General features: G+C 42.6%; 1 long non-coding RNA gene across 1 annotated transcript; it reads right to left on the bottom strand.

The window, feature by feature from the left end:
• Positions 1–1,970: 1,970 nt before the first annotated feature.
• LOC118369255 (uncharacterized) lies at positions 1,971–4,718 on the bottom strand. Its single transcript, XR_008093097.1, has 4 exons — positions 4,587–4,718; positions 3,834–3,978; positions 3,625–3,693; positions 1,971–2,940 (listed from the first exon to the last, which is right to left on the bottom strand). It is a non-coding gene; the product is annotated as an uncharacterized LOC118369255 (long non-coding RNA).
• Positions 4,719–16,198: the final 11,480 nt, after the last annotated feature.

Raw genomic sequence — 16,198 nt, 5'->3', positions numbered from 1 at the left:
CATGCAAACTCTAAACCCTACAAGTGATGTGTTTCTCAAAGAGAAGTCCCTGTTTCCATTTGCTAGAATGTTTGAATCAAATATTGAGGACTTGGGGCATGAATTACATCAGTTCAGTAGAATTTTAGAAAGGAAAATACAGACTGGCATGCAGAGACCTGCAGAGAGTAGAGCTGGCATTATTCATTGAGCCTTATAAAGAAGTTTTCTTTGAGCTCTTTAAACTGTGCAAGATAACTGTTTCAATCCCTGTTAGTACTGCTTCTTGTGAACAGAGTTTTTCTGCACTAAAGCTGGTGAAAACGTATCTCAGGTCCACAATGTCAGATGACAGATTAAGTAATTTAGGTGTATTAAGTATTGAGTCAAGGAAGGCAAAGGCCTTGAGTCTAGATGAATTTGCTGATCTTTTTGCAAAAAAACCCCACAAAAGACAGAGAATACAGTTGATGTGACCTGATACTGAATATGTAATGCAAATGAAAATAATAATGGAAATGCAAATAAATTGTTGAATGATTATGAACATGGTCTTTTGCCTGCTAATGCCTACAATGCAGTGAAGAAACCGATATGACAACAATAACGTCTAACATAACTGGCCCCTCTAACAGAACAACTGGCCCCAGTGAACAGAGCAAAGTACAGAGATATCCTTGATGAAAGCCTGCTCCAGAGTGCTCACGACCTCAGACTGGGGCGAAGGTTCATCTTCCAACAGGACAACGATCCTAAGCACACAGCCAAGACAACGCAGGAGTGGCTTCGGGACAAGGCAACTGAATGTGCTTGAGTGGTCCAGACAGAGCCCGGACTTGAACCCAATCTAATATCTCTGGAGAGACCTGAAAATAGCAACGCTCCCCATTCAACCTGACAGAGCTTGAGAGGATCGGCAGAGAAGAATGGGAGAAACTCCTGAAATACAGATACAAAGAATACTCCATGCTGTAATCGCTACCAAAGGTGCTTCAACAAAGTACTGAGTAAAGGGTCTGATACTTATGTAAATGTGATATTTCCGGTGGTTTTTAAATGATAAATTAGTAAAAAATCTCTAAAAACCTGTTTTTGCATTAGCATTATTGGGCATTGTGTCGATTGATGAGGGGAAAAAAACGATTTAATCAGTTTTAAAATAAGGCTCTAAGGTAACAAAATGTGGAAAAAGTCAAGAGGTCTGAATACTTTCCGAAAGCACTGTATACTGTTGAATAAAACTGGCAGCAGTGGAGAGGTGTAGTTTATGGTTTTTAATGTATGCCCATTTATAAACCTGAAAGGTTGAATAAAGCCAGTCGATATGAAACTCAATCTAAGGTAACAGTGACAATTTGTTTTGAGGAGGCAGTTTGTGTTTCATTACATTTTCTTTGACATATAATTTTAACCCTATTATTAACCATATTACGCTTTTATTCTGCACATATTCAATATTTTCATTTTTTCCAGTTATTTCCCATATTAAAATAAACATAAAGAAGTAAACGTAGGTGTAAAAAATAAAATAATTGGTGTTCTGCTTTGGGTTTGTTGATGTTTTGACATTTTCCTGAAGGTGAATAACCAATACAAATGATTCTCTGGCCCCAGGGCCAGTTCTAGCCTTTTGGGGGCCCTAAGAGAGAACAGTAAGTTGAGACACCGACTGAGTACCTACAAAAAAAAATGGCTTATGCCTGGAGCCGGTCCTGTCTGGCCCAGCTGTCTCTCAGTGACTAAATAGCATACTCCAGATGCATCAATTATAACAGAGTGTGAAAACTGGGAACTTGACCATTCAGCCCCTCGACAACTCAACTTTTTATGGATTGAATATGAACTACCAGCTGGAATGATGCACGACGAGCAGCTCCTGCCGAGTAAAATGATTTCACAGACCACTGCTGTAAAGATGTCTCCAAGTTAATGGGCTTCTATTCACACTTGAGACTGAACATAACGAAGGGAAAGCACTTATCACAAACAACATCCTTCATTACATCCAAGAGAGAATGGTTTAATAACAGCAAATAACTCATACGTCATAAAGTTGTAGATCACAGTAATGATATTATAAGCGAGTGGAAACAGATTTATACAGTATAATAAACAACAGACTAACAACTTTCTGCTGGCATCAGGCAGAAATAGTTTGAAATGAAACACTACATTATACAGTTTCAGAATGTTTATCAATATTCAGAAGACAGAAAGCACATTGAAACGAGAGAATGGGGGAATACAGAACAGCCTAAATAATTACAACCAACATTCATGTACTGCTAACATTAGCATCCCAATTCAGTGATGAGTGATGACAGCCAAACATTTGTATAGATGTTGTGGTTTTTGTAACAACAGAAAAAATCTATTGTGCTCTTTATTCATTTTTCTCAGGGGTTTATCATTGGTGTCATTAATTTGATTAAACATATTCCAAATGTGGCATCTTTGCTTGTGTCAAGCAATGCACAGTAATATCCACTAGTAACAATAACTTTGTTGCAGCAATAAGTTGGCATAGGAATGTTTTTCAGGGAATTAAAAACGTCCTCTCTACTTTTTTTAATGTCTACATTATAAATATGGTCGAAGACTAATGCACTATATGTTGATTTTACTTTTGAGAAAACATATTTCAGTTGGTTGATAATGTTGAACAAATGGTTCTCTTTCAGGCATTTATCAGTACAAGGACTGTTGTGTGTGTAGAGTATCAAACACTCTATATTAGAATCTTTTTTTAAATTGGATTGCAGTTTCTCCAGTACGCGATATTCTGAATGGCTGTCATAACCGGTGTTGAACTCAGGAATAGCTGCAGTGAACCAATCATTGTTGCCCACAGCACCATTTACCACGTCGCCCATAACCTGTTGGAGATTGTCTCTTTCCTTTAGGTCCCCAATGTCACATTCCTCTGTTGTAAGCGTGAGTGCCATTGTGAACTGCTCGCCCCTGTATTAGAAACCCAAACATAGAGTAAAACATCTGAAATGAGCCTTTAAGACATAATACAGTCCATGAGAGCAGCCAAGATCGTTTAAAATATATTTTGAAGCTACACTGTACATTGTTTATAAGAAGACTCAAAGATAGAACAGTGATAAATGTAGATCCATGCAGAATTGTCGTATTCCAAATACTGGATAGGGTTGTCGTATTCCTAATACTGGGTTGGTTAAACCATGGAGTCAAATCAAATCAAATCAAAGTGTATTTGTCACGTGCGCCGAATACAACAGGTGTAGTAGACCTTACAGTGAAATGCTTACTCACAGGCTCTAACCAACAGTGCATAAAAGGTATTATGTGAACAATAGGTAAGTTAATAAATAAAAACAACAGTAAAAAGACAATGAAAAATAACAGTAGCGAGGCTATAATAGTAGCGAGGCTATATACAGGCACCGGTTAGTCAGGCTGATTGAGGTAGTATGTACATGTAGATATTGTTAAAGTGACTATGCATATATGATGAACAGAGAGTAGCAGTAGCGTAAAAGAGGGGTTGGAGGGGATTGCACAATATGAGGATACAGATTGCTCAGCCACAAGAAAAGTAATTGTAAAAAACATTGTCAGATTATGAAATAGAAGCTCATGGTTGCTAAAAGTAGAAACAAATGAAAAGGATCTTACTTGGGCTGTCTTCCGCTTGTGCCTTCTTGTTTCTTTGCTATCATTCTTTTCAACTCTTCAGGCTTGAACCTGAATAGGCAATATGGTTATTATCACCACCACAGCAGTAAGCAAAGACTATATGTACTTCACAGTAAAGTACTGTGTTGGCACTACACGAATCAACAATCAAACATTAAATAATATACATCACTTTATATGTTACCCACCTTTTGTATATTGTGTCTTTAATAATCTTGTTCACATTTTCTTTTGATAAGTCTGACTGCCCTTTCTCCACAAAGACGCTGATGAACACCAGTAAGAGAACGTAGATCTTGGCATCTTTGATGGATATGATAGTATACATCTCTGCTGAATGACACCATTAGAAATATAGACATTAGCATGGTTCAAGCAGGGTTGACAAATTACATTAAAACACTGTTCATTCAACCAGTTTGTGCCCAGTGGGCAAGTGGGCACTGAATTTGAGAGAAAATTCTGACAGGAAAGTACTAGCTATATGGGCTCCTGAGTGGTGCAGAGGTCTAAGGCACTGCATCTCAGTGCAAGAGTTGTCACTACAGTCCCTGGTTCAAATCCAGGCTGTATCACATCCGGCCATGATTGGGAGCCCAGTGTCGTCCGGGTTTGGCCGGGGTAGGCTGTCAGTGTAAATAAGAATTTGCTTTTAACTGATTTACCTAGTTAAATAAAGGTTCAAATATATATATATATATATATATATATATATATATATATATATATATATATATATATATATATATATTTTTTTTTTTTTTTTTTTTTTTTAATTGCTAAATAATTTGATTAGTGTACTGTAGTTTACTGTATCTGTAATTTGCAATGCATTTGAAATAAATGACAACTACTGTCAGGTTACAGTTACAGTAGGTATTTGAGCTCTCTGAAGAGGTTGACTGCGTTGTTTTCCATTTTTTTTAAATAGTTAAACTCACCAGCTGCAGCTTCTACTTCAATTTGAATCCCACTTCAGTTGCTTAGATGTCAGATACCTGTCTGTCTCTGAGGTGAGGCACAGCTTTTATTCCTAACAGTGACAGTGCTCTCACCAGCAAGGGCAGAATGTATGCCCAAACATGGACTCAGGCATGTCATATTTTCATAACTCAGTTATCTTTAACGGTAGCCTACCATCTGATACTGTTAAAATATTTGCATAAGGAAAGACACGTACATCCTTCTTTCTCCCTATTATTACCTTACACAAAACTACTGCCTCTACTTTTTCATGTGTACTATAGTATAGTTCACAGAGGTCACCAAAGGGTAGAAAAGGAACAAGAAAATGTAATCAGGGAAAGAGAATGCTAAATTATCTTCCTACAGGTTTAGGATCTTAATTTGATCACCCTGTTGCAGAATAACTTTCCTACAATGCAAAACATTTCAAACTTGCAGTGTATTTGAGTTTTAAAAAGGCTTCTGAAGTTTATGATTTCCACTTAGAAATTTAAGACTTAATTTTCCCTTACTAAAAATGTCACAATTTTCTGTCATTGAGCAACATTGCTGCATCATATGAATCGCTGTTTAGTTTAGAATAACAAAAGGTTTCGTCTGTAACCATAGTGAACACAGAAGTCGTCTTGTGTGGAAGATTTTTCTCCCTCATCTCATACATTTGGTTAACCTTTATCTTACATCAGGTTTGTTGTTGCAGGCAACAGCCCCGATCAGGCCTGAAATAAGTGAAGTGAGCTGGTTTGGTTGACTCCAGTCAGATGGCATTAGCTGAAACAGCCCCACCTAGCCCAGCTTGGGGGTATTTTAACTGTCTCCTGTAAATGCCCCATTCAGGTCAGTATCCCCCCACCATCCTAGTAAAGTCAGCAAGAATACCTTCACTTCTGTGTACACAGGAGGACCACAGTCAAGCCTGCCAGCTGTTAACACACAAGCACACAAGCACACACACACACAATTCTATATACAGACATTCTTCACTCAGTTTGAAGAATATAAATATATGAGAACACACACATATCATATGATTTGGCACAGGGCTGTCTGTGTGTTGGCAGATGAGAGGAACGGAATGTGTTAGCATGGTGCCCACACGTAACACTGTCGCCCAGGCTGGCATTCCTCTCAGCCGGGAAGTGTACCCAGTGAACAGCAGGAACGGAATGCAGACAAATATCTGTCTTTATTAAACAATACTGCTGCAATTCAAGTCTCTCTGTCTCAGACTGCTCGTTATACAACTCCCTCTAACACTCCTCCCCGTCCTCGTCTGATGCTGGGCTGATCTGGGAGATAAAGGCTCAACATTGGCAAGATCTGACGAGACAATGATTATCACACTGTTTCACAGGGGAATTAATCATAGCGAGGAGACAGCTCTCTATCTCTATCGCTCTCTTTCTCTCTGGCAATGCATTTCGCACAGGCAGAGCGCCATCATCAAAACTAACAACGAGTATTTAAGCAAAACTGCTATCTGGGTGTTTTCGGGATAAGACAAAACAACAATAATATATTTTTGGAGCAGTGTTTGTTTTGTGGAACATAAGGAACTTTACTGGAAATAGCCGCAGGAAAATATTTGCTGTGGTTCCTTTTGCGGTTGGGGCAGTGCAGAGGCTATATCTATCCTCTAATACAGGACTAGTAAAGGCCCAGTGTACTACTTTTGTGGGAAACATTATTCTCAATTTGTATTTTTTTTTTTTTTTAAATGTTTAGGGAGTGCGTCTGCATCCTCAGCACCCTTTCTACCCGTGGCTATGCAACTGGACCTGTGTTTCAGACACATTGTCTTCCTTCCCCCAGAAACTTCCAGATAACGTTTTCTATTGAGCAGTGTTGAATGTCAACCAGTCTATTAGGAGATATGCTCTGTCTCTGTTGTTTTTCCTTGTCTATTTCATCTTAATTAATTAAGCTGTGGCTAAGTTGGCCATGTATTTTTAGAGAGGGTGAAAGACAGTTGAATGGAGAGAGAAAGGTTTCCCTCCAACCTTTTTATGCAAGTAAAGTACGTAGGATAAAAAATGGCATGACAGTCCTGATGGAAACAGATCATTTGCCGGTAAACTTTCCAAATGTTGACAAAACAAAAAACGCAAAAAAATATTTTATGAGCAATATTAATATAATAACCATATTGAAGTAAACATGGAGTCATGCAATGAAATATTGTGTGGTCCTCCCACTGCGACTCGTCAGGAAAGCATGCAGTTTATTCGGCTACAGATGAAATAAGTTATGATGAACTTCACAGGGTGTCACGTTCATTGAAATGAGCGGACCAAGGCGCATAGAGTGCATAGAGTTCCACATTATTTTCATGAAACTCGCCGACAAAAACAATAAACAGCAAATGAGACGTAACGACTGGAGTGCTCACAGGCACTACACGAAATCAAGATCCCACAAACTAAAGGTGGAAAAAAGTCTGTCTAAGTATGATCCCCAATCAGAGACAACGATGGACAGCTGCCTCTGATTGGGAACCATACCCGGCCAACAAAGAAATAGAAAAACTAGAATGACCACCTAAATCACACCCCGACCTAACCAAATAGAGAAATAAAAAGGCTCTCTAAGGTCAGGGCGTGACACAGGGTGGTGAAAGTGCAAGGTGATGAGCTTGATGCTCCTTTCCAACAAATATCGAAGGTCTTATTCTAGTGACATGTCCATCGGTGCTTGGCTGCCGTTTGACAAATACAAATAATCTCGCTCTTTTGTCCATAATCTCATCATTTAGGCTATATCTGAATCTGCTAGCTGTTGGCTAGAGTGCACCTGCCAATACCAGAGTGGGCTACTCGCTATATATCGCATTTCCTTTTGTGAGAAAACCATCAGTAGAGTTGAAAATGTGCTGGAGACCCATTTAACTTGTATTTTCTATTCGGTACATGTGAATTTAATTGCTAAATCATTCGTTTTTTAAACCCTTTTTTCTCCCCCAATTTAGTGATATCCAATTGCAATCCAGTTGCGATCTTGTCTCCTCTCTGCAACTCCCCAACAGGAGAGGCGAAGGTCGAGTCAACCGCGCTTCTCAACACCCGCCCGCTTAACCCGGAAGCCAGCTGCACCAAGATGTCAGAGGAAAGACCGTTCAACTGACTTAACCCGGAAGCCAGCCGCACCAAGATGTCAGAGGAAACACCGTTCAACTGACTTAACCCGGAAGCCAGCTGCACCAAGATGTCAGAGGAAAGACCGTTCAACTGACTTAACCCGGAAGCCAGCTGCACCAAGATGTCAGAGGAAAGACCGTTCAACTGACTTAACCCGGAAGCCAGCCGCACCAAGATGTCAGAGGAAACACCGTTCAACTGACTTAACCCGGAAGCCAGCTGCACCAAGATGTCAGAGGAAAGACCGTTCAACTGACTTAACCCGGAAGCCAGCCGCACCAAGATGTCAGAGGAAACACCGTTCAACTGACTTAACCCGGAAGCCAGCCGCACCAAGATGTCAGAGGAAACACCGTTCAACTGACTTAAACCTCCCCTAGCCCAGACGACACTGGGCCAATTGTGCGCCACCCTTTGGGACTCCAGGTCACAGCCGGTTGTGACACAGCCTGTGATCAAATCTGGGACTGTAGTGACGCCTTAGACCGCTCCGCAGTGCCTTAGAACGATCCGCCACTCGGTGCGGCAAAAGGTATTTTTATGTGCACTAATATTTGCATGAAAATCTGTTGCTAATTGGATAGAAACCTAGCTAGAGACATACTTTCTGTGCATTAGCCCAAATGCTTTTTCAAGCTAAAGTTTGGAGCCATCAGGTTTGGAAAGGTTTGGAGCCATCAGAAAAATAAGATGCACTATTACGCCCAGCCGTTCTTTAATTCATATTGCCTACATTCTCACTCTGGACCAGTACCACTCCAGATGTGAAAGTTTGATATACGAGGTTGGCACCCTGACCCTTGCGTTGATCCCTACATGTGAGCATTCTTCAAGATAGATCCCTCTCAAGGTCATGTATGCATGATGGCATGAATGAAGCAATAACCATTAGCTGTTCCTGTTTTGTACAGTAATAGAGATAAATCGTCATAATTGTTGTTAAATTATTTTCCTCTTACTTATTTTCCTCTTACTCCTGCGAATTTGTTGTATTAATAGTAATTATATCAATGATGACAAGTAATTTTGGTCCAACTATCCTGTTTCTATTTCAGTTACCTCACTGATTGGAGCGATTTGCATGTTCCATGTAACAGGGATACAGCTTTCAGGGTATAATTCCTCCATTAATATTTAATTGCCATCGAAGTGTGTTTTCAAAGTCTAAGGTGACGTTCCAGCCTTCCAGCCCAGTCACCATAGAGCCAATTCCGGACCAGGATGAGGAACGTGGTGTGGTTCCAAAGAGCTGTGTTTTTAGTCATCTTATACCTCTCTCCTCCCGTGCTGGCATCTGTAGCGCCTCTCCAGCAACAGTAAATCACGTGACCATTTCCTTGCGAGGAAATCCTAATCTCCGGATAGATCCGCGGGGCGAGGGCCGCTGCACCGACTCAAGACATGTTGTAACCCGAGGCGACGGTATTAGGAAGGAAAAACGCTAGAAAGTGGTCCCCGTGCACGATTTGTTTTGTCATCAATGCTCCATTAGTGTCACTTTATTCCACGCTACCCCTCCTTCTCCCCTCATTGTGTTTGAGTCAATATCGGGAAAGCCTGCCCGTTTCTGCCCAAATGGTTACAATATACCTTCTTCACGCCTAAAGAGCTGACAAAGGTTATTAGGCTGACCTGCGCTGCAGGAGTAAAAGTCATACAGATAAATCGTATCTGTACCAGCTACGTAATGTCGAGCCCCAAGCCCAGGGAATAGGATGGGGGGTTATCAGATGGGGCAGGAAGTTAGGGAGCAGCCATCTTGACGTGCATGTATCACTCATAATAGACCATACACGCAAATAAGATAAATGCAACACATCTGGTGCACTTCGGGATCTTTTTCTCTCGCTCGTCCTTTCTTTCCATCAGTGTTCCTCCACTGTATCCTCTCCCTTAAATGTGGTGTTCCATAGAGTGCAATCAGACATTTTTACAATCCTACAACATTTGCTCTCACCTTGCCTCATGCAGAAGGTCAGGATTTAGGAGAGATGAAGCCGTAATGAAGGTTGAGCCTGAGAGGCTGCATGGTAATGTGGATACAGGCAGGGTGACACACGGCTGTTGTTTATGATGTGGCACCCAGGTGATCCACCTCGGCCACAGGCCGACCGAGTCTAGCATCCACAGATCTATAGCCTGACACAAACACAGCCTGACACACACACAGCCTGACACACACACAGCCTGACACACACACAGCCTGACACACACACAGTCTGACACACACACAGTCTGACACACACACAGCCTGACACACACACAGTTCCTATCTTCACATCTTGAGCATGGCAAGATGAAAAGGCACTACTCTCACTCAGTAAACACACCGTCTGCATAAAAATAAAGTGGGAAGTTTTAGTTTTCTTCTGTATACGCAACAGAAAAACAGACATCTTCAGTGCCCTTTGTAATTATAGGGACAGTAAAGCATTTCTTTCTTCTTTTGGTGCTATTTTTCAAAAGTTTGGATTTGAAATCAAACAATGAATATGAGGTTAAAGTGCATAGTGTCAGCTTTAATTTCAGGGTATTTTCATCCATATTGAGTGAACCGGTTAGAAATTACCACACTTTTATAGTCAATTGTCCACCATTTTAGGGGAGCAAAAGCATTCGGACAAATTCACTTATACTGTGTGTGTGTCAATGTCTTGGGGGTAGGATATTTGTGCATCTGTAACTTTCTCATTCATCATTCACGATTCATTCAGGATTATCCATAATCATGGTGGCATCCACACTGTAGAAGTGTTTAGAAACATTTGATTTTCTATTCCTTTTTACAATAAAAGTGACTCCATTCATTTCTATTGGGCACAAATGCATCTAAAACACAACCAAAACAAACAGCAAATGCATCCAACAAATTTGTAGAGTCAAACCTTTAAGTAGTCATTGCGTGCTATGAATACGACTTTAATACACATAAGTGAATTTGCCCCAATAATTTTGCCCCCCTTAAATGGGGGGACTATGTACAAAAGTGCAGTAATTTCTAAATGGTTCACCCGATATGGAGGAAAATACCCTCAAATAAAAGTTGACCGTCTACACTTTAACCTCACAGTCATTGTTTGATTTAAAATCCAAACTTCTGGATAGCATAGAGCCAAAAGAAGAAAAAGAAATCCCTGTCCCAATAATTATGGAGGGAACTGTATGTCACAGGAGGTTGGTGGCACCTTAATTGGGGAGGACGGGCTCTTATTAATGGCTGGAACTGAATAAATTAAACTCATCAAACACATGGTTGACATTATTATGAGCTGTCCTCCCCTCATCAGCTTCCTGTCATCTATGAACACGACACACACACACACACACACACACACACACACACACACACACACACACACACACACACACACACACACACACACACACACACACACACACACACACACACACACACACACACACACACACACACACACACACACAGGGGCAGTAACAGATCTCTATAATGCCCAGCCCTAGAGCCATCTCAGTAGGTCAATAAATAAAGCAAATATCATTAACAATAACTCAAACTATATGATTGGGGCTCTAATATGATGAAATTAGTATCAGTGTTTTAAGGTTGGCTATTTAGGCGAAATCCTAAGCCAGAGAGGGTGTAATTTGGACGTAGGGAAATTGATTTTGACCATCAGCACTCTCTCATTTTCAAACAGTGCCTGCGGCTAACCAGGTTTATTTATGCTAAACACATTACACAGGTAGCTTCTCCCTTCCTCCACAATGATTATGTGTCTCAGTTGAGGAATTGATATTTCTTGCAAATAAGAAAATTATCATATTGCATGACTGGACGGAGGAAATTAAGTCTGGCAGGAGTCTTAAGACTGGCAGGAGGCAAGGAGTGAAACCTAGAAGTAGTTATTGTATTTTCATTTCTGTGAAGGGTGACGTGCAGGGATCAGCTTTCTCCTGCTATATTGGAGAATGGCTCTCAGGACTCAATAAGAATACAGTGATACAGGCCCACAGTAAGTGGTGCAGGAGGGACCTGGAGGCCAGAGGGAGTGGGCCATCTGTTTCAAAGTGATACAAAGTGCATGCCATTTTCTGAATATATTTATGATTCTATAAGAGAGTTAGGATCATTTTTGTTGCTCATTTGACTCATTCAAATATACTTCTCCAGAGCCTATTTGAATTTGAATTGGCCCTTTGCCTGCCGGTAAAGCGGGAGATAGTACCTAGTGGTCAGTGCAGGTTTTCTTCACAATGAATGCTATATCTTAGCTGGGACTTTTATCTGCTTTTCTAGGCAAACAAGTCAATTTATGAGTAACTGTGATGTTGGGCTAATCAGAGCAGGCTATGTTGCTTTTACAATGTGTCATACCACCTTACAAGTAATTGACTTTATTGTACCGGCAGGGAAACGTTATTTGCAGTATCATGTATAACTTTCAACCATGTTTAAAAGGGACAAGAAAAGACACGTTAGAAAAGGCATTCTTTATGATGATATAAATTCATCAGTATATACAGTATGAAGATCAGCCTGCTGTTCTTGATGAGTGGGCAGAGACATTAAAAGAAAGGATATCAAACATGGCACAAATGATAGTCTAGGTTTTCCTGCAAGCTGATGTCTACCTGCACCCTGATGGGAGGAGATCAAATTCATGTGGATGGCTTGGGTCAGAAAATAATTTCTGGGCATTGCTGGGGGCCCTAACCTTAAAGCTCTTATTCAAGCCTGTCTGTCAGACTCCCAGTACCTTTCCTGCTGTGGTGATCATTCTTCTCAGCATGTTCTTTTGAGTGAAAATGGCATTACCAAATCACCAGACAATGCAAAGGGATAACCCATTCATCAACCGTCTCTCATATCAGGCTCAGCCAGCCGCCACGCCACTGGAGAACAGTAATGGTAACAGCCGCTACGCCACTGGAGAACAATAATGGTAACAGCCAGCCGCCACGCCACTGTAGAACAGTAATGGTAACAGCCATCCGCTACGCCACTGGAGAACAGTAATGGTAACAGCTGCCATGCCACTGGAGAACAGTAATGGTAACAGCTGCCACGCCACTGGAGAACAGTAATGGTAACCGCCATCCACTACGCCACTGGAGAACAGTAATGGTAACAGCCATCCGCTACGCCACTGGAGAACAATAATGGTAACAGCCAGCCGCCACGCCACTGGAGAACAGTAATGGTAACAGCCATCCGCTACGCCACTGGAGAACAGTAATGGTAACAGCTGCCACGCCACTGGAGAACAGTAATGGTAACAGTTGCCACGCCACTGGAGAACAGTAATGGTAACAGCTGCCACGCCACTGGAGAACAGTAATGGTAACAGCTGCCACGCCACTGGAGAACAGTAATGGTAACAGCTGCCACGCCACTGGAGAACAGTAATGGTAACAGCCATCCGCTACGCCACTGGAGAACAGTAATGGTAACAGCTGCCACGCCACTAGAGAACAGTAATGGTAACAGCTGCCACGCCACTGGAGAACAGTAATGGTAACAGCCATCCGCTACGCCACTGGAGAACAGTAATGGTAACAGCTGCCACGCAACTGGAGAACAGTAATGGTAACAGCTGCCACGCCACTGGAGAACAGTAATGGTAACAGCTGCCACGCCACTGGAGAACAGTAATGGTAACAGCCATCCGCTACGCCACTGGAGAACAGTAATGGTAACAGCCATCCGCTACGCCACTGGAGAACAGTAATGGTAACAGCTGCCACGCCACTGGAGAACAGTAATGGTAACAGCCATCCGCTACGCCACTGGAGAACAGTAATGGTAACAGCTGCCATGCCACTGGAGAACAGTAATGGTAACAGCCATCCGCTACGCCACTGGAGAACAGTAATGGTAACAGCTGCTACGCCACTGGAGAACAGTAATGGTAACAGCTGCCACGCCACTGGAGAACAGTAATGGTAACAGCCATCCGCTATGCCACTGGAGAACAGTAATGGTAACAACCATCCGCTACGCCACTGGAGAACAGTAATGGTAACAGCTGCCACGCCACTGGAGAACAGTAATGGTAACAGCCATCCGCTACGCCACTGGAGAACAGTAATGGTAACAGCCATCCGCTACGCCACTGGAGAACAGTAATGGTAACAGCCATCCGCTACGCCACTGGAGAACAGTAATGGTAACAGCCATCCGCTACGCCACTGGAGAACAGTAATGGTAACAGCTGCCACGCCACTGGAGAACAGTAATGGTAACAGCCATCCGCTACGCCACTGGAGAACAGTAATGGTAACAGCTGCCATGCCACTGGAGAACAGTAATGGTAACAGCTGCTACGCCACTGGAGAACAGTAATGGTAACAGCTGCCATGCCACTGGAGAACAGTAATGGTAACAGCTGCTACGCCACTGGAGAACAGTAATGGTAACAACCATCCGCTACGCCACTGGAGAACAGTAATGGTAACAGCTGCCACGCCACTGGAGAACAGTAATGGTAACAGCTGCCACGCCACTGGAGAACAGTAATGGTAACAGCCATCCGCTACGCCACTGGAGAACAGTAATGGTAACAGCTGCCACGCCACTGGAGAACAGTAATGGTAACAGCTGCCACGCCACTGGAGAACAGTAATGGTAACAGCCATCCGCTACGCCACTGGAGAACAGTAATGGTAACAGCTGCCACGCCACTGGAGAACAGTAATGGTAACAGCTGCCACGCCACTGGAGAACAGTAATGGTAACAGCTGCCACGCCACTGGAGAACAGTAATGGTAACAGCCATCCGCTACGCCACTGGAGAACAGTAATGGTAACAGCCATCCGCTACGCCACTGGAGAACAGTAATGGTAACAGCTGCCACGCCACTGGAGAACAGTAATGGTAACAGCCATCCGCTACGCCACTGGAGAACAGTAATGGTAACAGCTGCCATGCCACTGGAGAACAGTAATGGTAACAGCCATCCGCTACGCCACTGGAGAACAGTAATGGTAACAGCTGCTACGCCACTGGAGAACAGTAATGGTAACAGCTGCCACGCCACTGGAGAACAGTAATGGTAACAGCCATCCGCTACGCCACTGGAGAACAGTAATGGTAACAACCATCCGCTACGCCACTGGAGAACAGTAATGGTAATAGCTGCCACGCCACTGGAGAACAGTAATGGTAACAGCCATCTGCTACGCCACTGGAGAACAGTAATGGTAACAGCCATCCGCTACGCCACTGGAGAACAGTAATGGTAACAGCCATCCGCTACGGCACTGGAGAACAGTAATGGTAACAGCCATCCGCTACGCCACTGGAGAACAGTAATGGTAACAGCTGCCATGCCACTGGAGAACAGTAATAGTAACAGCCATCCGCTACGCCACTGGAGAACAGTAATGGTAACAGCCATCCGCTACGCCACTGGAGAACAGTAATGGTAACAGCCATCCGCTACGCCACTGGAGAACAGTAATGGTAACAGCTGCCATGCCACTGGAGAACAGTAATGGTAACAGCCATCCGCTACGCCACTGGAGAACAGTAATGGTAACAGCTGCCATGCCACTGGAGAACAGTAATAGTAACAGCCATCCGCTACGCCACTGGAGAACAGTAATGGTAACAGCCATCCGCTACGCCACTGGAGAACAGTAATGGTAACAGCCATCCGCTACGCCACTGGAGAACAGTAATGGTAACAGCCATCCGCTACGCCACTGGAGAACAGTAATGGTAACAGCCATCCGCCACGCCACTGGAGAACAGTAATGGTAACAGCCATCCGCCACGCCACTGGAGAACAGTAATGGTAACAGCCATCCGCTACGCCACTGGAGAACAGTAATGGTAACAGCCATCCGCTACGCCACTGGAGAACAGTAATGGTAACAGCCATCCGCCACGCCACTGGAGAGCAGTAATGGTAACAGCTGCCACGCCACTGGAGAACAGTAATGGTAACAGGGATCTCCTTTTCATCCTCGCATTACACTGACAAAATAATACTATAATAACAGACATGAAGGTGTATCTGGGAAAAAATAATGTCCTCATGGTGAGTAACTATAACTTCTTACCATATTATTACCATGTTATTACCACTTTATTCAGTGCAGCAATGTAAAGTGCTTACAGTTTTTTATTCAGAATTTAAGTTTAAGTTGCTGTAGGCTACAACTTTCCAATTACATCAAGAAATATTTTTTATTTACAATGATTTATGCCTTGGGAACCTTTTGAGCCACTCAACCCATACTCATACGGAAAAGGACATAACTTCATATCTGAAGTTGTACTCAAATATAATGCAAATATACTTACTTATATCAGATTTCAAAGGACCTGATCTACTTACACAAAATAAGCAGCCAATAGAGTTGAATTGATTAAAATACTTGAGGGGTTACGTTTCTCTGTTCATTTTGCTCTTGGCTGGCAAGGATTTACTTATTTGAAATGTTTTGCGTTATTGTAGTTGTATGTCAA

The sequence above is a fragment of the Oncorhynchus keta genome, chromosome 35, assembly GCF_023373465.1.
Source record: "Oncorhynchus keta strain PuntledgeMale-10-30-2019 chromosome 35, Oket_V2, whole genome shotgun sequence".
NCBI lineage: Eukaryota > Metazoa > Chordata > Actinopteri > Salmoniformes > Salmonidae > Oncorhynchus > Oncorhynchus keta.
This window is presented reverse-complemented; position numbering and strand designations above follow the sequence as displayed.